At 30.6% G+C, this 26,913-nt stretch overlaps 1 protein-coding gene across 1 annotated transcript in view; it reads left to right on the forward strand.

Annotated features, from left to right (window-relative positions):
• The first annotated feature begins 2,891 nt into the window (after positions 1 to 2,891).
• The window catches only part of LOC123302418, a 68,762-nt gene continuing 44,740 nt past the window's right edge, over positions 2,892 to 26,913 (forward strand). The window contains exon 1 of the mRNA XM_044885347.1: positions 2,892 to 3,053. The gene's annotated coding sequence lies outside the window, so the exon portion shown is untranslated. The remainder of the gene's footprint in view (positions 3,054 to 26,913) is intronic.

Below are 26,913 nucleotides of genomic sequence, written 5' to 3' on the forward strand. Positions count from 1 at the left end.
TTTAATGTCGTTATAATCGTATTTGATTATATTTTCTTTCATAATGGAAATTCTCAACACAATAATTGTTTCATCTAAATGTATAAAACGCAAGCTCTGTACATGAACATACTCAAGGCGCCAGACCACTTTTCACAGCCGATGTGATTTCATCATAGCATAAAAATTAAAAAAATGGCCACTAAAATTGTTTTCAATTTTTTGTCATTGATTTAGAAAGTCTAACCTTCGTGAAAATATAAATTAAAAGTATTTCGCTCGTTATTCTCATTTGAGAATAACGTCATGTTTATTACTGTTTATTACTCGTGGTAAAATTCTCAGCAACTTACACAACTTTCTAAGCGAATTTTGTAGTTTTTTTTTTTCCCCGAAATATGATTTCCGTGTAATTTTTTCATTAAAGACATGTATGTACATGCAAACAACATATTGTTTATGTTTTGGCAGCGGAACCTGGAATTTGTCTCACTTATAGAGGGTTCCATTTGTAGAGGCCACAATACAGGTTATTTCAGGTGTAGAGGTGCGATTATTGGTAATTCACAGGAAAAACTTTAACACCTTTCAAACATCTTGGAGTTTTAGATTTTCCGATTAATAGGATAGACAACTTTTCAGTTCCTGGCATGTTACCACCCAGATGTATTATAACGTACTCTTTATTAAGTTTTCTGCCATGCAACGTTACTTTCTCCATAAATTGATTGAAAATTATATCGTTTCTTTTTTTAAATCCTTCCAATCAACCATTGCTGCTACAAAAGTTATGAAAATAGAGCTCTTGCGCGAAATCTTATGCTTTTTCTTTAATCATCGGTTCACTTACCGGAACGTTTTTGATTTGAAGTTGTTTGAGTCATGTTAGTAGACACTGTTCAAGTTCAGGATATTCTTCAGAACATTGTGATTGAATTTTATATTTATTCTGAATTATTCTACAAAGAGAAGATTTTGGCACATTAAATTCGATACAGACTTTGCGTATCTTCCGACTTTCATTAACGCATAGTAACTTCATTTGTTCACGTTCTGATAACGATTTGAGCCTTCATTTTGGCGTTCTTCAAATAAACATCCGTATGATAGTAAATCAAAACTAAAACTTGAGGCTTGAAATTAGTTAAGTGCGAAATTTGCGGGCAGAACAAGAATAAGTAAGTACACAAGCAAAACGATGTTATCTCAGTTACAGAAGAGGTTAATGCATATAAAATTCAATCGCTGTCTCAGTTATAGAGGTAACTGGCGATAAAATCGAAAGAACGAATCCTAGATATAGAGGTTTGCTTCGGATCTCTAACAGGAGTAATTCAGTGAAAAAGTGTTGGGACCTCAGTATGTGTTCCAGTTATGGAGGTTTGTAACTTATCCAGATCCCACTTATCCAAGTTCCACTGTATAATGTTAATTGAGAATACGACGAATCCGTAACTGTTATTGATGTGAAAATTGGTGTTTGGTAGTGCGGAAGTAAGAAATTCGAGTAAATTCGACTAATTATTTTGAAAATCGAAAGGCGTGGTATCTATTTAAAAATATTTTTCGATGCAGAGCTGTTTGAAATCTTTACTATTGAAGTACTTTAAGGATTCGAAGAGTTCCCAACTAATAAAGCGGTATAACTTTTTTGTAGATGTTCAAAAGTGGTATCACTTTTGTAGCTGGTCTCATTTATTCAGGATCTTGAAAAGTTAATTTTAAAATATTGTTTGGCGCAAAGGTATGGGAAGGTGTCCTATAATGATCTCCCTAAGAAAAAATGTAATTTATTGGAATATTTCGTTGGAATATTTTTGGTTTTTTTTTTCGAATATTCCACTTAACATAGGCTAAAACACGTTGAGTCTTTGATAATAGACTAACTAGAATGTACAAATAATCTCGAACTGAAATCAGACTCATTTACTTCCTTAGTTTGTAGAACTAATGAAATATCCCTTATTTTTATTTACTGTATTTCAAAGAAAACATTTGATTAAAGTCTAAAGAATTGTAAAAATATCAATATTTAAAATTTAAAATGTCGTCATATAACTGATTACGCAGAGTGTTTGAAAAATTTCGTTCATCTAACGATCATTTCAAGTCAGTACATAATATTAAATTCACTATACCATGGTGGCGCTTAGAGTAAACTTCTCAATACAATAGGTTCTCGTCTAAATGTAAAACGCAAGCTCTGTACATGAATGGATTACCCAGCTCCTTTATACAATAAACAGCTGATTGGAAATATATACTAATATGGCGACGCAGTAAAGACGACAGGACTAGCGTTCAGCTAGTTTCTATTGTCCAATGATTGTAAACCGTTCAAAAAAATTCAGCATCTTTTTTCATTTTCAAAACTAAAAACTAATTGTTTCTACTAAAAAACACAAATTTTCTTTTTCTGGTTTCTAAATTTAAAAAAAAACTGTGAATTCTAAAACATACAGTGTAATTCATATTTTACATAAATTACATAATCAAATTGAGTGTGTGTGACGTAATAATAAATATAATTGAAGTTTTTTTAGTCGAAAAGTCTTCGAAATAATTAATTGTGATACCTAAATCCATCAATTTAACATTATTTTACGTTACATAAATAAATAGATAACAAATATTTATTATTGTTAGAAAAAAAAAACATAAACCCCCTTCTTTTTCGGTATTCAATGAGATCGTGAATGTTCGGGAGAATTCGTAACACTATATAAATAATTTGAATGAAAATTTGAAATGCATTTGAATTTTGTCAGTTGAATATAAATTTTCAGTTTGTTTTCATAAATAACTGTTATTTATTATTGACAATCAAATCGTAAATAATTTTCCGTAATATCGCAGGGTACTTTATTAGCTTAAGGACAACTATTTTTTAATGCTCAACTAAAATTCAAAAGACTGTGAGGGGGTTAATTTTGTTTGAAAAATATAGAAATTTTGAAGAGAATTTATCATTGTGGAGCCTTTAACTAATTCGTTTGGATCGAGCGGTTCACAACAGGCTTTAACGGATCATCGTTATTGCATTGAAGTAGAATGTGATCCTAATTGGAGAGAAGGTATGTTTTTATTTTTTTATTTTTTAGGCAACTTGTATATCATTTATGTTATTTTATTGCATCCATGCTTTCTGTAAATATAGACAATACACAAAAGTAAAGTTTTTGTCAAATACAATAAATCTATTTTTAAGATTTTGGGAAAAAAATTTTAACAGTCGGCTTTGAAAAATCATTTGTTTGAAACTTTTTTTATTAAACTCAATAGATTTTCCTAAATTTCACACACAATTTATAGAAAATATATATAAAATAATATATGTGTAAATTGTGCTTTACACATATGTTGTTAATGTTGAAAGCGCGAGTTTGAGATTTTCAATTTCGGTTAAAAACTTTTTATCTTTTCATAAAATGAGTTTATTTAAATTATATAAATCTGATAGAAAAATTAAATAAAGAAAATATCTAGTAAAATAAAAGTTTAACCCGTAGTTTACAAGATAAAAATTAATTTTTCAAACTCACTAAGACATGAGAAAGAATATTATCATCTTTTAATAATTATCTTTTTAGCAATCGAAATTTTAAAATTAAGTATTTTGATAGATTTTGTAAATGAGGATGATAGTAGCTAACCCGTGCCCGTTGCTTAAATAATAGTATTAGAAGAAAATTTTCAATAAGTAGTTCAATTTGAAATATATCCTTCTAATAAACAATCCTTATAAATTATTTCTTCAGCATGTTTTTTTCTGTCCATACCTTCTTATTTTCCTTTTTCCCTGATTTACTCCTCATTTTCAAGCCAGCTTACTAGCTTCCACTTAGGAAAAACCAATCTAAACAAATAAGTTTAACGAAAAAATATAATAAATTTAAATAATAAGTGTATTAGGCAAACATGTTTCGAATATAACAGTTCTTAAAGACCTTTTCCTAAGACTGAAGACATCATTAAGAAGTAACAACAGATATTTCAAAACATGTTCTCCTAATAACTAATTTAAGTAAAATTTATTTTTCGCCACTATTGCTGCTGTTTTTATACTCTTTATTTTGTTAGTTGCTGCATTCAGTATTAAGAGAACATTTATAAAAACTGTTTTATGCGAAACATGATCCCCTATTCAAAATTACACTTAATTTTGTCACTCTTGGATTTATTTATTATGTTGAATTTGAGATTTAAATTTAAAATTTAAGACAAGCGGTACATTTTTAGACCGTGAGTCTATTTTTCGTCATTAGCCAGCACGACAAGCTTGAAAATGAGAGTTAAATCATGGAATTTGATACAGGAATAAGGAATATATTGTGATAGAAAAACAGGAAAATAATATTTAATAATTGAATTTATATTAGGTTTTTGGTAGTACATACTATATAATAATAAACATTAAAATAATAAAAAATAATTTTATTAGTAGTGTATGACTACAAGTTTTTTTATTTGATCTCAAAATTTTTCGAATTTGCCTTCATTCTCAAGAGATTCAATCTAATTTATACAAAATTTTTTTACAATAAATATAACAAAACCATGGTTTTATAAAATTTTTTGACGTTAGTGTGATTACCTTGGAAACTGAAATGAAAGTTTAAAGAAAATTATTTGAAATTTAGACTCAAAATATGAGCTCGTAACACATCCTTTTTATCGTTACACGTTGTTTTTGAATTTTTCCAAATTTCTTACCCTTCTAAAACGTTCATAAGCTTCCCTTTCTCGCATGTGTGTAAAATTTTGAATTTATCATTAAATTTATGGGCATTTAAAATGCAATGGACTGAAAAAGCTGTTGCACCAATGTTTTTTAGTCGAATAGATGCACTATATTTCTCTATTCTTTCTTTGAATGCGCGGCCTGATTGCCCCACATACGTAACGGGACATTCTGCACAATTAATTTGGTAACAACCTGATGTTTCTTTATCCAAAGTTTTTTGTTTATTATATTTACTAATAATTTTAATAACGTTAAATTATTTGAAAATATAATGTTCTAATTATATTTTTTGAAAAAAGTCCCAATTTTCGATCCAAAACTTGTGTACGGTAGAGAGTCCCAATTGTTTTCTTTGTTTGTATCATTTATACTATAACCATGCTTCAAAACTATTTTTTCTATTTTCTTTTCTACTAATTTGTTTTTAATTTTAGGGATGTATCCATTTTTACTTGAAAACGAACGCAAGTTCGAAAAATTTTGAGATCAAATAAAAAAACTTGTAGTCATACACTAATAATAAAATTATTTTTTATTATTTTAATTGTTTATTATAATATAGTATGTACTACCAAAAACCTAATATAAATTCAATTAATAATTATATGCTGATAAAACGTGAAAATTTTATATATCGATGACAAAAAAGTTTTTGTAGATTTTTTTTATACATATAAAGTAGATTACCCCCTTAACGTATGTAAACAAATCGCTATTGAACCACCAGCTAGTAAAAGGAAAGTAATACCATGTACATATATTCCAGTTAATTGCATGTATTTGGAAAATAATTGAATAACAGTTGTTGATTTTATTTGTTTGAAGGAAAAAAAAATGTGTTTACAAGGTCATTACTTACACACACTGTATAATTAAACTTTCTGTAATTATTTTCTATGCATATTAATTTTTTTTTACTCCGATATAGTAATCTTATTCCACATTCATCGAATTAAAAATTCAAATAATACAAGACTTGATGAATATGCAAGAATACCAAAGTTAAAAATCTATATATATAAAAAGAGAGTGTTTGTTTGTATGTCCCCGATTTTCCCTAAAACTAACCATTGACCTTCGGTAGGGGATTATGTCATTGGGTAGCCCTTAGGCTCCCATTGTGAATAAGGGAGTTTGGTGGGGGTGCATTGTGAATAAGGGAGTTTGGTGGGGGTGGAATTAAAAATGATCTAGGAATTCATAGAAAATAGATTAAAATAGTTCTAATAATTTTCAATAGATGGCGCCACTGTCAATAGTACAATTTTCACTAGATGGCGCTACTGGCGCAAATGTCTTTCGATTTTTCTCGAAAATTCTGGAATGTTCCATGGATTTCTATCGAATTTTCTCGAACATTCTGGAATGTTCTATGGATTTCTATCGAATTTTCTAGAACTTTCTCGAATATTCTCGAATGTTGTATGGATTTTTATTGAATTTTATCAAACTTTCTCGAACAATCTGGAATGTTCCATGGGTTTCTGTCGAATTTTCTAGAATTTTCTCGAACATTCTGGAATGTTCTATGGATTTCTATCGAATTTTCTAGAACTTTCTCGAATATTCTGGAATGTTCCATGGGTTTCTATCGATCTTTCCCTTACTTTTCCGTACACACAGAGAGTGTAGACATAATATTGGGATCGGCCAAAAAAATCTTACTGTTCCGTACACACAGAGAGAATTAAAAAAAAAGTCTTTCATGTAACAATTTTGATATTTAAATGTGCAAAAACAACCCAGCGAAGCGGGTTTAACAGCTAGTATCATTTAAAAAAGATCGCCAAAAAAAAATTTTTTATAACCTGTAAATATAGTATTTAAATTTTAGTCCTAAGTTTGTAACGCCTAGAAATATTGATGCAAAATGTTTGTCTAGTAAGCCCATATTTGTTTGTCTATCAGTTTGTCCGCACGATAACTCAAAAACTAAAACAGATTTTCAGGACATAAAAATTGAGTTCGATATCGTAAATGAGCAAGTTAGCCAATTGGTTCTTGGGTCCGTAGGACCCATCTTGTAAACCATTAGACATAGAAGACAAGTTTATGTGTAAAAAATGTTCCTTATAAAAAATAAACAACTTTTGTTCGTCGAAACATTTTTTCGTAAATATCATCGTTTTCTAGTGAGGATGCAAATTAGGACAAAATTTTTGTGTCCATTTTCTGCAAAACCATAAAAGATAGAAATATGAAAATTTGTCGAAGGCTCCTAAGTCTTATAAAAGATTTAGTAAAGAAGAAAAAAGTTTTTTCTTAATATATCGAAAATTTTTCGACAACAATAACAAATTACGGCCGAAGAAAAACTATTGACTGACTTAATTGTTGAAATATCCTGTATAGACAGTGTCGAATATCAGTCATTGTTTTTTTTATAAGTTAGACCTTCAAAAAGTTGACCTTCTGTCTATCATCACTATCCGACATCCCTACTATTCGATGTTTGGTATGAAATTAAAATAAATAAACTCACTATTTAAAGCTTCCTACGAATTTTCAATCTTCTATCGTACTATTTTGGAGATTTATTTCTTGCCTAATTAAGGCCCTCACGGGTAAACAAAGTTGTTTATGAAAAAAGTTTCAAACAAAAGTAGTACATTTAAACTTTTGTCATATCTCTAAGGGTTTACAAGATGGGTCCAACGGACCCCATACTCAATTGACCTATGTTGCTCATTTACGAACTCAATCTCACATTTCTTGTCTTGATTACGCCATAAAAATTTCAGCTCTATAACTCTTTTCGTTTTTGAGTTATACCCGTATCGACAGGTGAACAGACATCCGGAAATGAACTAATTAGATAATTTTAGGAACACTTATACCAAAATTTTGTTTGTATCATTAAGATTTCTAAGCGTTACAAACTTGGTACAAAAATAAGTACAATTTGATAATAATATTTCATATACACAGGGTGTAAAAACTTTCCCTAAGTATATCATCTGACATACATGACACTCTGTAGTTATCAATATAGGTCATGTGAGTACCAGATTTTTTTTCGTTGGTGTATCTTACCCTCTCTTAATATTATGATATGTACGAGGCACTCATGTGAAAACCTTTAAGTGTTACCACGGAAAGACGGAAAATATATATATCTTTAACACACGTCAATTTTTTTCTGTAATTTGATTAAAATATTAAATTATATTCCCTTCACAATTTAAAAAATTCATGATGGATATGAACTTTGGAGACCAGACCAATAACTTTAATTATTTAATTGTTGTATTTATTTCAAAACAAAACTGTATTTACCGTACGGGCTTATTGTACGGAAGCCTGGATGGCTCACTGTCAATTTATGAGAAAGTGACGCTACACTGGCTTATTTTTTAAATGTGTACTACCCACAAGTATAAAACCAACTTTAAAAAAAGTCACTAGTTCACTTTCAACAAGTGCAGTTGTGACTTGTGGCATTATGGAAACGAACCTCTTTGAAGATGTCAATCGGTGATGGCTATCTTTTAATTAGACACTACCGAAAGTGTCTGGAATTATTAATAATTATATGTCCGGATTTAATAATTACATGATAATGTCTATAATTTGTCTTATGTAGTTGATTAAAAATTTGTTTTAGTATTATTTAAAAAATATAATGCTTTAGTTGTTGATGTTTTTCTTTTGCACCTGCACATTTCTAATTTCTAACCTTTAAAAGTATTATTAAGTGTTTATTATGGCGCTTAATTATTATGGCGCGACACCTTCAAAGAGTCCACCATAATGTCACAAGTCACAAGTGCACTTGTTGAAAGTGAACTAGTGACTTTTTAAGAACTGGTTTTATACTTGTGGGTATCACACATTTAAAAAATAAGATAGTGTAGCGCCACTTTCATATAAATTGACAGTGAGCCAATCAGGCTTCCGTATAATTGCTATTAGCTGGAGCGGCAAAAAAAATTTTTTTCCATGCCAAAAAATTAAAAATTGATTCATCTAATAAGTTGAACAGTTAAGATTTTGAACCTAATCTATAATATAAAAATGAATCACTGAATGTGTTGCTAAGCGCAAATCTCGAGAGCAGCTGAACAGATTTCGCTAATTCTTTTTTTATAATATTCCTTGAAGTACAAGGATGGTTCTTACGGAGAGAAAAATTAAAAAAATTGCCTGAAAAAGTCTAAAAAGTTGTAATTTTTATTGTGATTTTTTAGTGACTATTAAAATAATTTTAAGTGTTTTATAATTTTTATTTTTTGACATAAGGAGGTGTACTAAAATTGCGTAACAAATTTAGGGGGAGGAGGGGTTCAAATTATAATGTTACTATTTGTTATGGTAAGGGGAAGGGTGCATCCACGCTTGTACGTTATTACCGGAATAAATTTAAAAAATTTTGATGATTTAAAAAAATTTTTAATTAAACTTCGCGCGCTTGACGAGACTGTAGCTAGATTTTCGGGAAAATGGCTGATAACATCACAATTTTTATTTTACATTTTTCCTAATAAAACAAATTTCCGACAATTTTTGTTTGAAATTTTTTTCTTAAAGTTGATGGTTTCCGAGATATTGGCCAAAAATGGTTTTTTTATGTATACATTAGTAGGGTCTTAACCTAGATGCCAAAACTTTCCTTTTTGTTTAGGTTTTTTTTTTGTCTTTGAATAAATCCACAAAAAAACATTATTTTGAGCGGACCAATTATACAACTATCATATAGTCCACTAACGCCATCTTCAATTTAAAAAAATATTAACAGTTAAAATATGTAAATGTAAATGGAGACAATCGGCAATTAACTATTAACTACTAGATTGGTACCCGCCCGCTTCACTGGGCTTAAAAGTAACAACCACCGCTTTATAGCGTCCACCTCTTTTGATATCACTTATCAACGTTCCATAACACTTAAAGGGATCGTCTTACGCAGCTTTTTTGTAAATGGTGTCATAATTCATAATTCATTGAGTATATCAGAAAAGGTAGCCATGCGTATTTGTAAATTTTTACAGAAATCTTTAATTTATGGTTCAAAATGATGATCATAACTCTGCTCCATCTGTGATCATCATTTTGAACCATAAAGATTTCCGCAAAAATTGAAAAAAGTAAATGTCAGATTAATTTTCTTTTTAATATCTATATCTTTATAATTTATATCTCATGTGTTATTCTGATATATCAGCTATATTGCTGTTCAGTTGCATTAAAAACCATTCGATAGTTTTAGTGTGAAAGCGTAACAAACAAACAAACAAACATGCTTACTTTCACATTTATAATATATAGGGATAGGGATACTTGAGGTATTTATTTGTACTATTACTAATTAAAGTGTACTATTAGGCTCGAAAACACACTTTGAAGTTCCCAAGGTTGGCCTCGGTAAAATAAGTATAATTAACTATTAATTATTTTAATGGAGCAATTGTATATTCTGAAAGAGCATTTTAAGAGCAATTTATGATATATAATTTTTTTTTATTAGTAACGAATGTAAATAAAGATAATTTGAAATTAAAATTTTTTATTTATGAATAATTAATTAACTATTAATTACTTAAGTGGAGCAATTGTACATTCTGAAAGAGCACTCTGAGAGGAATTTTATAATGTATAAAATTGCAATCAATTTTAGATAAGGACCTTTTTTTACATTTAAACTTTTGTTCTATCTCTAACGATTTACAAGATGGATCCTACGGATCCACGACCCTCATTTACGGCTGAGTGCTCTGTAAAAATTTCAGCTTGATATCTTTTTTCGTTTTTGAGTTATCATGTTCACAGACGGACGGACGGACGGACAACCGAAAATGTACTAATTAGGTGATTTTATGAACACCTATACCAAAATTTTTTTCGTTGCCTCGATATTTTTAAGTATTACAAACTTGGGACTAAACTTAATATACTCTGATATATTTCATATATATATGGTATAATATTAGGAGGATCCATTTACGGTGAAAAATTTTTAGTTTGAAAATTCGTTTCAAAGTATGTAGATATCAAAAAAGAAATAAAAATTCTATAAAAATTTTCGAGAAAAAATGGCTATTTTATCCTATATGAGTCATTTTGTTTTAAATTAGTCCTACTTATACAAATAATACAAGTACTGATATTCAACACTGTCTATGTAGGGTATTTAAACAATTGTTTATTTTCACTTTCTCTGTATTATGTCAAATTAAAAGATATCTACGTACTATTTCACAAACGCGATTAAATCAATGAGCTTTGCTGTCAATCGAAAGTAATCTATTGAATGGAACGGATTATTTCGATATAATCGATTCATTCGATTCACACACTGAATAAAATTAAAATAATGACAACTTCATTCCGAAATTGGCCGTTTCATATTGAAATAAAGTAAAACTACTTTCAAACAATTGTCTAACGATTGGAACAAGTGCAGCTAAATATTTGTATTTACAACAGATTGAGATTGAATTAAAAATATGAATTCATTGATACAAAATCACTGAAGTTAAATAAGCAAAAACATTACTCCTATGAAAGAGATTGATTTTAGTTTAAAGTCATGCATTTTATTGATGGAAATAAAATTTTACTTAGTTGGAATATATAATCGTGTAAATAAAGCGAACCGATGAATTAAAAGAACATATCTTTAGGTTTGCTTTAAATATAGGATTTGGTTACTACGAACACATACCTGTTATGTCTAGCCAATGTGGGGTTGAGTTAACGACATAAGGATTGTCGTTACCAACTTACAGAAAGTTTGAAATAAACTTATTGATCATTTTTATAATATATATTATATTTTTGTACGTAAATAACTACACAAGATCAACAGTAATTCATATGTCGCTGGTTCAACTCCTACTTGAAGAAATCTAATTCTATTTTTTTTAAATAAACCTATTAGCAGGTATAAACCTTTTATTCTTTTACCTGATCATGTAGTTGTGGCAATCACATAAGTATTTTTTAATAATATATGTAAGTGGTAGAACCAATCAAAAAAAGATTTTTTAAAACTATGTTGTATTTCTCATGCGTTTCTATCAACTTCAACCGCCTACGGTAGTTGCCATATTTGATTTCGCGATGATGTTGAGATAACCTCATATCGGTTGATATTAAGAATTTTTTTTGAGTGCAGCAGTCTTAAAGAAAAATTCAAAACTAAATTATATTTATAATAATTAAACGTAAAAATATGTAAACTCAGCAATAAACGGTTTATTTAACTTAATGCACGAGTATTGATATTTTTTGATTATGTAATAAATAATATACCGGGAGTCCCGTGGCTCGATAAACAGCTTAAAAGCTTATTCTTTGGACAATTTTAAGTCGAAAGTGGTCTTCCTTTGTTCAAAACCCAATTAGTACAACAAAATTAAATTAAATATCATGGTAAAAAAGAAAAAATTAACGCATATTTGAAATTTTCCAAAGTTGTTAATATGTCGTTGTAATAGGTCGTAAAAACTTCGTAAAAAAAAATTCGACCATTCAGGAGCGTACCTAACCTCCATTTTTAGGGATAGTTGGGGGTTTTAATCACGTTTTTATAAATTACAAAAAAATTATGCATTAAATAAAAAAAGTTGCTTCCAAATTGACCGAGATATGCAAACTTTTAAATAGAATTTTATTGCCTATTCAATCAAATGAAAAAGTATCCATCTCGTAAGCAATTAGAGATAGAACAAAAGTTTAAATATAAAAAGTGATGTGGGCTCTGGAAGTAGGGAACTTATGTCCCACCCTATAGGGGTAAATCGAAAAAGCACAAATTTGCATGTATATGTTAAGTTTACTCAGGCAAATATTTTTCACCGCCCCCTTTTAAATCTACTGACGAGTCTATTCCTTGGCTAAATACTTTATTTCCTACAATAACAGAGATACTATTTGGAAAAACATTATAAAGAGGCATTACTTTATGCTCGAAGTATTTTAACAACTAAATAAACAATAAACGCTTCCCGTCGCGCCTTTTCTATCATTTTGTTAAAAAAAATATCGTCATTCACTCTTACCCACGCACTAATTCTACAACTAAACCTTTCTACTACCAATGCTATATTATAGGACAAAAATAAACAAATCGATAGTAAAATTTTTTGCAATTTTTTGTCGTTCTAACATTTAGAAATCCAAATTTTCGCTAATTTTTTTAATTTAAAATTACAGAAAGGAAAGTGCAGATATATGTTACTCGTGGTAAAATTCTCAGCTACTTACACAACTTTCTAAGTGAATTTTGTTGCTTTTTCCCCGAAATACGATTTCTGTATAATTTTTTTGTAATGGTCATTAAAGTCTTGAGTGTATACTCCTCTGCGTCACAAAATCTGCACCGGGTAAATGTAAAAAAGGTGCCATACTTTTTTCTCTAACATATATTTGGTGATATCCCTATATATTATAAATGTGAAAGTAAGGATGTTTGTTTATTTGTTTGTTTGTTACGCTTTCACGCAAAAATTACGGATTACGGATTACCTACCTAACGGATTTGAATGAAACTGTACGGCAATATAGCTCATACATCAGAATAACACATAAGCTATAATTTATAAAGATATATATTTTTTAATTTAAAAAAAGACATTTAAGCTGACATTTTACTGCACCATCTATGATCATAATTTTAAACCATCAATTAAAGATTTCTGTAAAAATTTATAATAGTAAATGTCAAACAATTCATGGCCATCTTTTCTGATATACTGTGCATGTATTTTAATCCTTTGTAAAACAATCTCTGCGAGTGTTATAGAAGGAGGATAAGTGAGATCAAGAGAGTTGGAGGCTATTCAGCGGTGATTTTTACTTTTAAGCCCAGTGAGGCGGGCGGGTATCACGCTAGTACATGTTATATATACCAGTGATGCGAATTCGAATGAGAATGCTAATTTTTATTTCCAATATTCACGAACGCGAATGTTAAATAAAGCCCTAGCAAATTGTTATGTATTAATGCTCATTTACGAATTCAAACTCACTTTTTACGTACTGAGCACGCTATAATAATTTGAGCTTGATTCTAATTACGTTTTTGAGTTATCGTAAGTATCGACAGGCAAACGGAAATGAACTACTTAGATGATTTTATGAACACCTAAAACAAAATTGGGTTCGTAGCATCAATATTTTTAAGCGTTACAAACTTGGGACTAAACTTAGTATACCTTGGTGTATTTCATATATACAGATTATAAAAGTCCTTTCGGAATTCTGAATGAACAATGGCGAACGTAATTTTCTTGAAATTTTACTACAGATTTAGAAAATCTGTGCTTCGGCAGATATAGCCATCATTAGCGCAGTCTAGAAGCTTTTCTAGGAGTTCATTTCGCGATTTTGCCCTCTACGCCCATATTGATCATTTACAAAAATTCTCAAAAAACCATCGTTGGCGTAGCTAGGAATTATAAACAGGAAGGGGAGCTATTGCACTCTCAAAATTATCAAAATAAGCATTTTATTTATTATCCCATTGTCCCATTTTTACATGGGGGAGGATCCACTGTGCAATAAGAGGCCAAGAGCTGCTATCTACAAGAACTGTTAGTCAGAGATCCAAAGTTGAGTTTTAAAATCTAGTATTCAATTTTAGAAAAATTTTTTACATAAATTCAATTCCCAATTTTGTATTTGTCTTTTAATTCCAGTATCTCAATATATATTGGGTGGCCCAACAGGAATTAAAACTTAACCGGGATAGTCAACTAACCTGGAGTATTTAGTAACCGTATTGCTCGAGTTCAAACCTACTGTACGAAGTATTTTTCTGGAACGATTTTTCATATACTTATGATTGAGTTCAGGTTAAAGACGAGCCTTTATAGATGCCTTTCTACCTATTTTTTATAGATATGTGTTTTTTTTCAAAAACTGGAAAAGTGAAAAATTTCAATTCAACAAAAGGATCTAAGAAAAAATATATAATAAGGGGATAATATGACTTAAGTGATGCAGTTCTGCTTGTTACTACTAGTGCTAAATTTTCCAATGTAAATAATAGTTCCGGTAAAATTCTTCATTGAGCATGCTTTATTTTCGCATGGAAAATTTTTACAGGACTCCGTTTAAGACAGGTTGCCGGTGGGTGACCCGGTATGATATTGCTTAAACTATTTTTTTTTAACAAATAAGTAATATTTACCGAATCGTTTCGGAAAAATTTTTATCATATCATTAGGGTCAAAATTAAGAAAAAATATTCTTAAACATTTTTCTCTAAACTCTCCAGTTTTCGAATAAAAATTTTGACGTATTTTATCACTAAAAAACTCTATAAAAACAAGTGAAACCCAACAATTGACTGAGTTAATTGTTGAAATACCATTATAGACTGTGTTGATTACACTGTCATATCACATATACATACATGTCAACACATATAACTGATATACCCATATAATACATACTATACAATTTGCGCCCTCATATTTACGAAAAAATGTTTCAAACAAAGTTGTTTATTTTTTGATAAGGAACAGTTTTTACGTATCAGCTTTTTTTCTATTTCTAACGGTTTACGAATCCAAGACCCAATTAATCTATGTTGCTCATTTACGAACACGACCTCACTTTGATGTCCTGAGCTCGCTATAAAAATTTCAGCTTGATATCTCTTTTTGTTTTTGAGTAATCGTGATGACAGATGGACAAACAGACAGGCGGACGACAGACAGACGACAGGCAGGCAGACAGACAGACAACTCTGTTTGTCTGGAAATGGACAAATTAGGTGATTTTATGAACGCCTATACCAAAATTTTGTTTAGCATCAATATTTTTAAGCGTTACAAACTTGGGACTAAACTTAGTATACCTTGGTAAATTTCATATACATGGTATAAAAATCAGATTTTTAATATGCATAAAATTTTTATTTGTATTTTAAAACTTACTCAACAGCTTCCCACAAAAGGAGGAGCATATTCTAAACGGGAACCTAAAAAATTGGTCCATCCGAAAATTAAGCATGCCGGATAAAGACTGACGTATTTTGCTTGGACTAAAAATAGTGGATAAGATCAAAACTAGACACCCTATATTTTAGCTTAAATGCAAAATATTTTATGGTATACACCCTGTATAAATATGATTGTTTGTCATTCGCTGTTTATAAATTTAATCAATATCGTTATTATAAATAATATAAATGAAACCTATTTAATGTCTTTTGCGTTTAATGATTCCGACATTTGCAAAATATTGTGATATCTATAAATATAACCTCACTTCAATAATTACGAATCTTGTTATGTTACCTCTCAACAGAAGAATCTTCTTTATAACGTAACGTATGTAGGTTATAACTACGATAAAGATCTTTTTTGAGAATTAGATGCAGGGTCGTCTTAACTACATTGTTCACTAGCATAGATAAAATAATAGTAGGTAATATCTTTGTTCACTAGATTGATACCCTCCCGCTTCACTGGGCTTAAAAGTAAAAAACACCGCATTATAGCCTTCACCTCTCTTGATGTGCACAGTTTTCAATTTTGTTAAATGCAAAATAGTCATAATTCATTGAATATATCAGAAAAGTTGGCCATGAATGGTTTGACATTTACTATTTTAAATTTTTACAGAATTCTTTAATTTATGGTTCAAAATGATGATCATAAATCTGATCCATTTATAATCATAATTTTGAACCATACATTACAGATTTCTGTAAAAATTTAAAAAGTGGTAAATGTAAAAGTTAATTTTTTTTAATATATCTTTATAAATTATAGTTCATGTGTTATTCTGATATATCAGCTATATTGCTGTACAGTTTCATTAAAAACCATTCGCTAGTTTAAGCGTGAAAGCGTAACAAACAAACAAACATACATGCATACTTTGACATTTATAATATACTAGCCCGAAACCCGCCCGTTTCACTGGGCTTAAAAGTAAAAAACACCGCATTATAGCCTTCACCTCTCTTGATGTGCACAGTTTTCAATTTTGTTAAATGCAAAATAGTCATAATTCATTGAATATATCAGAAAAGTTGGCCATGAACGGTTTGAAATTTACTATTTTAAATTTTTACAGAATATTTTAATTTATGGTTCAAAATGATGATTATAGATCTGCCCCATCTGTGATCATCATATATAACAGAATTCTGTAAAAATTTAAAATAGTAAATGTCAGATTAAATTTTATTTTATTTTTTTCATTTAACTTTATAAATTATAGCTCATGTGTTATTCTGATATATCAGCCATATTGCTGCACAGTTTCATTAAAAACCATTCGCTAGTTTTAGCGTGAAAGCGTAACAAACAAACAAACATGCTTACTTTCACATTTATAATATATAGGGATAGGGATATACGAACTCAACCTCACTAATTACGTCCTGAGCACGCTATCAAAATTGAGCTTGATATCTTTTTTCGTTTTTGAGTTACTGCGTTGTTGGACGGACAGACGAATGAACGAAAATTCAAACGGACAACCGGAAATGTATTTTATAAACACCTATATTTCATATATACATGATATAATAAATTAAACATTTGCCCGTGAAGAAATTAAAAACCCCTGAAAACTTTCTTGGTGTTAACCTAAGTAAGTTGGCTGTATAGCAAATTTGCTGAAGGCAATTTTAATTAATAAAAAAAAACCTAAGTAAGGCATGAGTTAGTGGTGCAAATGTTTCTATTTGTTAGTGTTCAATAAAGTGTTAATTCAATGAAAAGACCAATGTTAAAGTTGGCTTACAAAATTAATTAATAGACAACTTGAATTACGTATACGTTATAAGTGTATAATAGTTTTCGATTATTTGACAAACCCTTTACATCTACGTCATACAAGCTGCCCTTACTAATTTTAAACTTTACACATGAACGGCGAACACGAAAAGATAAGTTTCACAACCGAATTTGAGTCGAATGGTACTTTACCATTTTCAGACCTATTAATTTCCCATCATAAAAACAAATTCGATTTTGATATTTATAGAAAACCGGCTCATACTGATAGATACATCACATCAGATTCTTATTGTCACAAAAGCAAAAAATTTGCAGTTTTTCATTCTTTAATAAATAGATTTATAAATATTCCACTTTCTAGATCTTCTTATCTTGAGTAATTAAAATACATTCAAAACTTTGCCGTTTTTAATGGTTACTCAACCGATGTTGTAGATTCTACCCTCCGAAAATGCCAATGACGTAAAAGAAGTAGGGATACAATCTCCTTTGAGAAAGTTTTCGAAAAGAATAAGTGGGCTAGAGTTATATTTAACCATCAATAGAATATTGAACAAATCTGGAATTTCAGTTGGTTTTACATCCCAGAAATTACAACACACCTTGGGTCAAGCCAAGGATTCAATTTCGGACGCACAAGAATCGGGTATCTACTAAATTTCTTACTCGAATTGTCCTAAAATTTATTTGGGGCAGACCAAGCGACATATGTCAATCCACGAAAAAGAACATATAAGCGATGCCAAAGAATCATTAAATCGAGAAATCTTGTATTGCAGACCATGTTCTAAATACAGAACACAAAATTCTACCTGCCAAATTGATTAAATCTGTTAGTTGTCACAATAGTTTAGATGCTTACAAAAGTATTTTAATTCATAAGGTAGGCAATAAGACTCTGCACTGGGATAAAGGTTCTAGTGCAATAAATAAGCCGGAAAATGTGGAAAAGTGGTGGAACAGCTCCGATTTCAAAAATTTTTTGTGAACGTATTCCTTAGACCTCTAGGATTATTCAGCCGCACTAACCTTGGCATTGGAAAAAAAACTGAGAAAGTTAGGGTAGTTTTCCCATCCCCAAAACTCTCTAAATAGTAGCAGTGAAAACAAATCAATATTTCAACTCAAAAATCGTCTTCCGAGGGTTTTTGAGGTCGTTGATCATGAATTCAAGATTAAAAAGCAACTGAATATGGTTTCAACCCCATTAAAATTACCCTTATAGTGATAGAGACAAAAACTTTATTAAATTCAAAATTTTGCCTCAGAAATCGTGTCTCGTGGAGCTTTTAGGTTCGGTGTTCACAAATTTAAGGTCAAAAATCAATTGAAGATTGTTTCAACCCCCTTAAAACTACCCCTAGAAGTGACAATGATAAAAAAAAAATTGAAAATTCTGAATTTCACCTCAGAAATTGTCTCTCTCTGGTTTTAGAAGTCATTGATAATGAATTTGAGGGCAAGAAGCAACTGAATGTAGTCCCAAGCCACCCCTAAAGGCCACCCCTAGAAGTGACAGAGAAAAAATTTAAAATTGTTCCTGGAATATCGTCTTTCGGGGGGTTTTTGGGGCCGCTGATCGCGAATCCAAGGTCAAAAAGTAACTTGGATGGTTGCAACCCCATTAAAACTACCCCTAGAAATGTCAATGATAAATAAATTTTGAAAATACTGAATTTCACTACAGAAATTGCCTCTCTGCGGTTTTAAGAGTCGCTGATCATGAATTTGAGGTCAAAAAGTAACTGAATGTCACAGCATCCTTATTAAAACCTCCCCTAGAAGTGACAGAGATAAAATTTTAAATTTGAATTCTCTCCTCGAATATCGAATTTCGGGTAATTTTGGGGGCGCTGATTACGAATCCAAGGTCAAAAAGTAGCTGAAGAGGGTTGCAACCCCAAAAAAACTACCCCCAGATGTCTTGCCATCAGATTCATTATCAACGACTTCAAAAACCACAGAAAGACAATTTCTAAAATAAAATTCAAAGTTTTCCAAATTTTTTAATCATCTACACTTCTAGGGGTAGTTTTAATAGGGTTGCAACCATCCAAGTTACTTTTTGACCTTGAATTCGTGATCAGCGATGCCAAAAACCCCCCGAAAGACGATATTCGATTAAAAATTTAAAATTTTATCTCTGTTTCTTCTAGGGGTGGTTTTTAGGGGTGGCTTGGAACTACATTCAGTTGCTTCTTACCCTCAAATTCATTATCAACGACTTCAAAAACCGCAGAAAGACAATTTCTGAGGTCAAATTGAAAATTTTCAAAATTTTTTAAATATTGACACTTCTAGGGGTAGTTTTAATGGGGTTGCAACCATTTTCAGTTGTTTTTAAACCTTGAATTCATGATTAGTGACCTCGAAAACCCTCGGAAGACGATTTTTGAGGTGAAATATTGATTTGTTTTCACTGTTACTATTTGGGGATGGGAAAACTACCCTAACTTTCTCAGTTTTTTTTCCAATGCCAAGGTTAGTGCGGCTGAATGTTCCTAGAGGTCTAAGGAACACGTACACAAAAAATTTTTGAAATCGGAGCTGTTCCACCACTTTTCCACATTTGATGGTATTTTCCGGCTTATTTACTGTAGTATTCTATACCTGACTCTGAATTGATAAAATGGACAACTGTTAAAGGTCAAGCCATAAAACAATTCTCGTCAGTTAAGGCGAACTTGGACACACCCATCCCACTAACATTACCGAATGTTAGATATAAATTGAGGTCGATAAAATAATTTTTCAAACCCACCAAATAATTTGTTGTGAAATGTTTACAAAAAGTTTGGTGGAATTGAGAAATATTTTTCTTCAAATTTGTGATAATTTTAATTTTTGTAAATCGTTATTGTAATCGTTGGTAATGTTTTGCTTATTTATTTTTAATTTTGTGTAAAATCTTTGTAATGTGTCATATAAATAAATTTTGCTAATGACGATGATTGCATTGCAATCGAAATATCGATATTTAGCGACATGTAAGTCTGTTGTATGTTTTTTAATTGTATTTTTTAAATAGAATTTCTTAATATACAATTTTATTTCGAGTATCGTGGTATATATTTCAATAACTACTTGATCGTTTCATTGAATTTAAAATTTATTGTTTATTAACAAACAGAAACATTTGCACCACTGACTCATGCCTTGCTAATGATATTCGACACCTGAGAAACACATTCTATGAGGTTTTAAAAAATGTTAGCGGTTTCTTTCATTTTCCTTTATTTGCCGATTTCTGTAACATCTTTTACTGTATTAATAATATAAGCAAGTAGGTTTTTATTCGGCGATCAATATATTTTTTCAATGTCGATGTTGCCTCAATAATATTGGCCGTTAGTCTTAGTTGGTAATGTGTAAAATGTTTTATTGGGCACACATTACCCAAATTTCGTATGAATGCCACACATCCTCCGCATACAGAATAAAATGTATATGCCACTGTACGATAATACTTTCCGTCAGATTATAAACGGCAGACCCAGATCTACATTTTTTTAAGCAGGGAGGGAACTTGATAATGGCGCCCCCTCTCTCCAGCGTTTGAGATATACTGTTAGGAAAACTCAGAAAAACACTGGGTGACATTTAAAGGAGAAAATAAAATCCTTTTAATTAACCCCCGAACCAAAAAAAAGGAGTGCTATAAGTAAGACCGCTATGTGTGTCTTCTGTGGCATCGTAACGTCTAACCAGATGAACCGATTTTGATTTTCTTTGTTTTTGATGTTCTTCTCTATGTTTCAAGTGCGAGTTTAGAACTTAAAAATAGGCGATGATCCTCAAAACTGGTTCAGTTTGGAGAAGGCTCTAAGGAAAAAGGTAATTTAATGGACAGTGTTCTTAGATACGTATCACGTGCGAATTTAGGGTTCCGTACCCCAAAAATTGTTCGGGTTTTTTTTTAAATTTTGTAAATTTCACTTTTATCTATATGCTAAAAATTTTAATTTGCGTGACATAAAATTAACATAAGAAACATATAATCAGGAAAGACAACTGACAATAAATTAACATTTCCTTGACCATTCGGATCCGGAATTTTCTCCTCTCTAATCTACAGTTCCACACGCTGTGCTTTTGTCTCTCTTTTCTTTTGAAAGAATCTTTTACCTCATTAAAGTCCAAAACAAAGGCAGTTTTAGATTCAATAACTAGGATCGCTAAGCCTCTACGTTCGTGACTATATTCAGTTTCTTAAGCTTCTTCTAAAAGCTTTACTAACAATAAGAAACGCTTTTTGTAAGTCATGATTGCACAAATGTTGTAAAACGTCGAATGCATTGGATTTTCATTAATTTCGGTTATTAGCTCTTTAAATATAAGTCTTGACGAAAATCAACCGCATTCAAGTCTTTTGAATATTTTTATGTTAGATCGGATCCATTTATCTGCTGATCCTTGGATCCAACATGCGACACGTTCATAAATTAACTTAGGATGTGTTCAAAAACCTACTAGGCGTTTGAAAAGCTTTTTTTTCAAACGGTATTCGCAAAAATAGACACAGAAAAATTAGACCGAAAATTTTATAGACCCGGAGTATTGTTGTAATTACGAGTTGGTTGGGTTGAATTTGTCAACTGTAGAAGAGTTGGTTGAGTTCCGAAGTTTTTAGCCCTTGTGTTCAAAAATGGGACCTATTACAGAAATTTTAGTCGGTCTGGTTTTTCCTAAATACTTTTCAAACACATTATATAATGAAACTTCCAACTCGCGCTAACACAACACTTATTAACAAAAATGAACTCATTTGTTGGGTTTAGTTTGTCTGGGTCGAGTTTGCACGGATTGTTTTGGTTTTTTGTCCTTTGTTCGGAATATAAATTTACAATCTTACTAATTGATTTATAATCTGACGGAAAGTATAATTTTGTGATGATATACACACATAAAGATAAAACCATAGTGCTGCAAAGACGCCGCCCAAACGGTTAATCGCAGTAGAGAGAGGCAGATAAGATAGATGCGTATAGCTGTCTTTCTTAAACGTGCTATAATCATACATATGTGCTTGATTGTAGTTGCAATTATTATTAGCTGCGAGACCGAGAGGAAAGAACGTCTATTAGTTTCCTATGATTATACAGCTCTATGGTATTATTATCTCTATGCATATACATGGAATTGCAAGTTACACAATTTTAAGAAATATGTTGCGAACAAAAGTTGTAAACATTTTTACAAGGAACAACTTTACACAACTAAAGAAGGAAATGCACGACATTTATAGACAAAAACGTTGAACCACGTTCATAAATTAATGTTTTAAAAGAAAAACGTTATACAGTAGAATCTCGATAAGCTAAAGTACAAGGGAAACAAAAAATATTTTAAGTTATAGAGGTTTTTAGTTATCAAGGGTCTATGTTATTGAATGCATCAGAAGGATGGGATGTTCTAAATTAGGGAATTCGGCATTTTTTTGTCTTTTACATTGAAGATTTCCTCCTGATTCTTGTTTCTTCAAGATTTCAGCTTCTTTTTTAATGATGAGAGACAATGTACTCTCATGTATTCCAAATTGAGCCGCAACTTCTTTCCTTTTCAATCCATTTTTCACTGCTTCTATAGCTTTTAATTTATCAGCGTAGGTGAGGGTTGTTAGTTTTCTTTTTGTACTCATTTTAAGACAGTTTTATCACACAGTAAGTAAAGCGATGTTTCCAGAACAACAATCAAAAAACTTATGATGCAAGTAAGTCGTTGTCACAAAGCTAACCACCGCAAAGCTTTGAAGAATTTAGATAAAGCAAACAATAGGTAATGTTATTGTTTACGTTAACAAGTAAAAACGTGCAAGCAATAAATATCGAAACCATTTGTTTTGACACTCTTTCAAAATGACTCATTCACACAATTTTATGTTATAGAGGTTGTGGAAACATTTCTTTTAGTTACTGAGGGCCTAACAGAAATTATTTATTTAAGTTATAGAGGTTGCGTATTTTAAGCTATAGAGGTTTTGGGCTCTGATGGGAAGGGAACGTAGTATTTTTTGAAGTAACTAAGGTTTTTATGTTACCGAGGTTTAACTTATCGAGATTCTACTGTAATTATGTTCGAAAATTGTGTTAGATATCTCTGGTTCTTCTGGTCAGATTAATGTCAGCCTATTAAAATTTTTCTTATTTTTATCATTCAATTACCAGGTTTTGCACTTTGATATAATTTTTTGGAACTGACATATTCCACTTGTTTATTAGCGCTTGCGGTGCCCATCAATATAGGAAAGGAGATGTTAAAAAATAAAACATAGAAAAAATTTGTTGGGAACGTATCTCAACTATTTTCTTTATATAAAATGTAGCAAATAAGTAATCGTAAACTCATAGTTAGTAAAAATTGCTAGAAGTGCATTGCTATTTTTCGAAATTTCGGCCCTTGGATTCGGCCGTATGAATTCGGCTATGCGTAATTGAAGGTATTTTTAACGGCAAGGGACTAAAAGTAATTTTGCACGAAAAATTCCTAAAATAAAGTTTTCAACGACATAGAGCTAAAGAAAAATTTTAGGACCATTAGCTGTTTTGAATTTTGAAATTTGTCGATATTTAACATATAAATATTATCAAAGATAATAAATGAGAACTCTAGGATATTTCGAAATAAATTTTGATTTTTGCCCCAATTTCATAGATCAATTTTGTATTATATAAATACGTATTTCGACTACCAAGTAGTCATCATCATCAGTATGATGGTTACTTTCATGATTTATTTATAATTTTTAATTTAAGTTTGATTTTGTAATTGATTATTTTAAACGTCAAAAAATACTAGAATATCAATGCGCATAAGGATCATGCGCATTGGCCAAGCACTAGTCAACTGAAGGAAGATGATTGGCTGACGTCACCGACATTACAATTTGACAGATACTTGGAAAAGTATAAATTGTCGGTACAAGAAAATATCGATGTGCAGTCCGCCACCAAATTAGCAACGAGTATTCGATACACAGAGTAATTACGATTATCTAATTCATACTGATGATGACTACTTGATAGTCAACATACGTATTCATATAATACAAAAATTGAAATTTATTTCGATATTTAACATGTAAATGATAGAAATTCATACTTTAGAAGGCATTTTGAGTAGTTTTAGTTCGCATTTTTGCTATAGAAAATAATTTGGTAAAAAACTAGATATGTATATATAAATAAACAAATTTTATGTTTTGAGTCTACTGAATAGGATGTATTTGACCGTTTAGTTTACGAAAAAGCAAAAAAGAAAGATTACTTTTTGACAAAGTACTGTATGAAATAAACCTGTAAAAAGGTCAAAAGGCTGCAATTCTATGGAACAATATGATTTTTTATTGTACCCGGCTCAAAATGTTCGTACAAGTGTGTAGATCAAAGTCATATTGATTAGAAAGTGTGCTTTTACTATGCGCACGCGTATGATTGCTTAGACAATCGCTCAAGCTAATTTTGTTGAAAAATCACTAAATTTGAGAAAACTTTTTTTCTAAAACTCACCGTTTCTGAGATACAAGTGAAAAAAAACAAAACCTAATTTTGAGGAAAATTTGATATTGTCGAACGATTATTGAGTTATTTCGGTCAAATATTTTACTAGCAACTTATAGTAGCTCGTATTTTGGATGTTTGTCCCTTGACTCTTTTCCCCTTTCCTCACCGTAAAAAAATTCGCATGTTTAAGTCGCATGATTGTGCTCAAATATTTGATTTTAAAACGATATAAAATATTTTGGACTATTCTAAGAACTTTTGGCGTCTGGTAATTTTCCAATTTACCTCACCCATTCCGTTGTTTCTCGAGATTTCAGCGCTTTACCCTTGTTTTAACGCTTATATCTCGAGAATTTTGAGCTAAGGTGAAAATGGCAAGACAAAAACTTTTTAAAATAGTCCAAATAATAAATTTCAATCGTTTTTAAATATAATATTTGATCACAATCATACAAAAATCGTCAATTTTGTTGATAACAAAATTTAGTCAAGTCAAATATTTGATCAAATTTTTAAGTCAAATATTTGGTCGAAATAACACAATAACCGTTATTTAGACAATATCAAATTTTCATCAAAATTAGGTTTTTTTTTCAATCACTTGTATCTCTAAATCGGTGAGTTTTAGGAAATTTCACGATATAAAATATGCTTTGAATACCCTAAAATACAAGATCCAGTCAGATTATCAGAATTAATTCGAACGAACTTTTAAGTGCGTGTGCAAAGTAAAAGCATACTTTCTAATCAATATGACTTTGTTCTACACACTCATATGAACATTTTTAGCCAGGCCCCATAAAAAGTCATATTGTCCCATAGAATTGCAGCCTTAAATGCTTCATTTCCTACAGTAAATATTTAGTCTAGTTCTAACAAGTACACATGAGTAAATTGTTCAATTTACTCATGTGTGCTTTGACGAAGAGACAGGCTCGTAGCCAGACCTAACTAGTAGTATGGGCACAAGTAACAAAAGACAGACAGGATTATAAATTTACAAAAACAAATGATTCAAAGCATGATGATATTTTTCTAAACATTAGCTTTTTCCTGGCTAACAAATCGTTAGTACGGATATCATCCGTACAATACCGTACGTGGGCTACGGGCCTGCGAGAAGATGCTTGCAGAACTGTTACACAGATGCGCTATATATGAAAGCATCTGTTGTAGCGTTGACTGATTTACTGTAGTTAATTTTGTTGAACTCAACTACTATTTAGAGAACAATATTTTTGCTCGTTCGAAGATATCGCGTTCTCTCTTATGCCGTTAGAAATATCTTAACAATACTATTGTAGAGACCCTTTAATAACCTGCTTTTAATAAATATTTATCTATTACAGAACTTGCTATAATAAGTATTTGCATTGATAACCTCAAATTTTAGAACAGTAGTAGAATCTCCTTGAAAATTTTTTATTTTTATGTAATGGTTATGTTATATAAACGAGGTGTTCAAAAAGTACGAGACTCTCTTTGAATTTTAGAAATTTGTGTTTCGATACCAAAACGCAATTGTTACCAAAAAACTGCTATTTTGTGTGCCTTCTGTATAAGTTAACGATAAATTAATTTGCGCTTTTTTACATGATGAAAAATGAAAAACATGTATCAATATTCCTCAAGTTTTAAGCTTTAAAATCATAACAAAATTAATAACTTTGCATAAAAATCAAAACCTTTGATTAGTAAAAACTGATTTGATAGTTAATTTTTCCTAAACCGTCCAGAGAGAAGCAGTATGAATTTTTCACAAAAGGCGTATAGGAGGATAATTAATTGACCTATATAACCTATATTAAGTTAGCGGACCACTTTTTGAATTTTCCAACTTTTCCATACTGGGAATTTGCTGCTTTTTATTCGTAAATTATTCGTGAAAATTTTAATTTTTTCGCTCAATTATTTTTTTTTTAAATCGGACTTGTTCGCTAACTTAATATTGTTAGCGGACCACTTTTCGAATTTCCCAATTTTTTTGTAC

This window comes from Chrysoperla carnea, chromosome X (genome assembly GCF_905475395.1).
Source record: "Chrysoperla carnea chromosome X, inChrCarn1.1, whole genome shotgun sequence".
NCBI lineage: Eukaryota > Metazoa > Arthropoda > Insecta > Neuroptera > Chrysopidae > Chrysoperla > Chrysoperla carnea.